General features: G+C 35.4%; 1 non-coding gene across 1 annotated transcript; it reads right to left on the reverse strand.

The window, feature by feature from the left end:
• Positions 1-1,736: 1,736 nt before the first annotated feature.
• On the reverse strand, positions 1,737-1,838 carry LOC120609764 (U6 spliceosomal RNA). Its single transcript, XR_005654828.1, has one exon. It is a non-coding gene; the product is annotated as a U6 spliceosomal RNA (small nuclear RNA).
• Positions 1,839-2,038: the final 200 nt, after the last annotated feature.

Below are 2,038 nucleotides of genomic sequence, written 5' to 3' on the forward strand. Positions count from 1 at the left end.
TCTTCTTCAATTTCTTTTTTCAATGACTTATAATTTTCTGAGAACAAGTGTTTTATCTCCTTGGTTAATTTGATTCCTAGCTATTTTATTGTTTTTGATGCGATTGTGAATGGGAAGTTTCTTTAACTTTTCTAAGTAGCAGGTGGCTTTAACCAAAATCTACATAGCGAAGAAGAGAGAATGAAGGCAACAATTTATGGTTCTCTTATTGACTTTATCCTTCTTGATTTGGAGAACAGAAAAGAGATAGAAAGGAAGAGGAAAAAAGGTGGACATTTCATTTGCTCTCCCTTCTTTGTCTTGCTTAGTTTTGATGAAGGAAAGGAGTACTCCATGGGTGGTCCAAGAGTTCTGAATAGCTCTGAGGGGCAGACAATGGATAGTACTCAAGTACAAGTGTCTGGTGAAGCTGCTCCATTCTGAGGTGGCTCGTTTGGATTGGTTATGCACTTAATAGAGAGTATCTACAAGAGAATCTTGGTCCAGATTCACCTAAAGTTGTGGGGGCAAGTGTCTTATCCCTCCAATCTGTCTGTGGTACTCTGCTTTGTGTTTTGTGCCCCTGCCTTAATAAATGGTCCTTACATAACATGACAGATAATTATCCCTTGAGCTTCATCTCAACTCCAAACATATGCTTAACACCTTTAGTTAATAACCCATGGCAACACTGTTAGTTGGTTAACCTAACCACCATTCCTAACTACTCTTTCTTTTACCTCCCTCTCATTACAGAGGCTAGAAAGCAAACTGTACTCACTTTGCAGCCTCCCAATTCAGCTAAAAGACTTAAAAAGAAGTCTCCCGAGGAGCTTCTGGGAAAGTTTTGCCCTCACTAACACGTGAATAGAAACACTTTAAGAAAAGACCTCCTTGAGGCAATAAACATCAAGATGAAAAGTTCAAATATCAAGTATGGCAGAATGAAGATAGAAAAGAGCTAGAACCCTTGAAGACTGATCAGATGAATTAAAGTCACCCACTATCGATCTCCAATTATTTTGTTATGCGAGGAAAGTAAATTCCTATTTGTTTATACTTCCCCACATATTTACAGTACAGTTATCCCTCAGTATCTGCAGGGGATTGGTTACAGGACCCTCATGGATACCAAAATCCTCAGATGTTCAAGTCCCTTATATAAAATGGTGTAGAATTTGCATATAAGCTACACAATCCTCCAGTATGCTTTAAATCATCTCTAAATTACTTATCGTACATAATACAAGGTAAATGCTATGTAAATAGTTGTTATACCATATTGTTCAGAGAATGACAAGAAAACAAAATCTGTATATATTCAGTACAAGTACAACCTTCATAAGCCTAACTACATAGTACATAGCACATGTCAGCAACTATGTAACACTTTTTTCTGAATATTTTCAATTCATGATTGGTTGAATCAGCAGATATGGAACCCACAAATATAGGGGGCCAACTGCACTCTTTATTCCTTTGTATAGATACCATTTCCTTCTGTCTGAAAAACTTTCTTTAACATTCCTTGTATGCACATCTACTAGTGAAAAGTTTTTCAATTTTCTATATGTGAAAAAGTTTTTATTTTGCCTTCATATTTTATTTTTATTTTTTATTAAAAATTATTGGAGTGACACTGATTAACAAAATCAAATAAATTTCAACAGAAAGTCATATATGTTGCATTGTGTGTTCACTACCTAGAGTTAGATTTTCTTTCGTCACCAAATATTTGACCCCTTTTACCCCATCTAAAAAATATGGAATGCTTCGCAAATTTGCGTATCATCCTTGTGCAGGGGCTAATCTTCTCTGTATCATTCCAATTTTAGTATATGTGCTGCTGCAGCAGGCACCACCTTCATTTTTGAGAGGTGTTTTCACTGGACATAGAATTCTAGGTTGATAGCTTTTTTCTTTTTTCCTTTTTTTTCAGTAAAGATATTACTCTACTAATTTCTGACTTACATTGTTCCCAATTTTGATGTTATTCTTAGCATTGTTCCTCTACATAAAGTTTAATTTTTCTCTGGCTGCTTTTAAGATTTTCTCTTTG

The sequence above is a fragment of the Pteropus medius genome, unplaced genomic scaffold (genome assembly GCF_902729225.1).
Source record: "Pteropus medius unplaced genomic scaffold, Ma_sr-lr_union100, whole genome shotgun sequence".
Taxonomy (NCBI): domain Eukaryota; kingdom Metazoa; phylum Chordata; class Mammalia; order Chiroptera; family Pteropodidae; genus Pteropus; species Pteropus medius.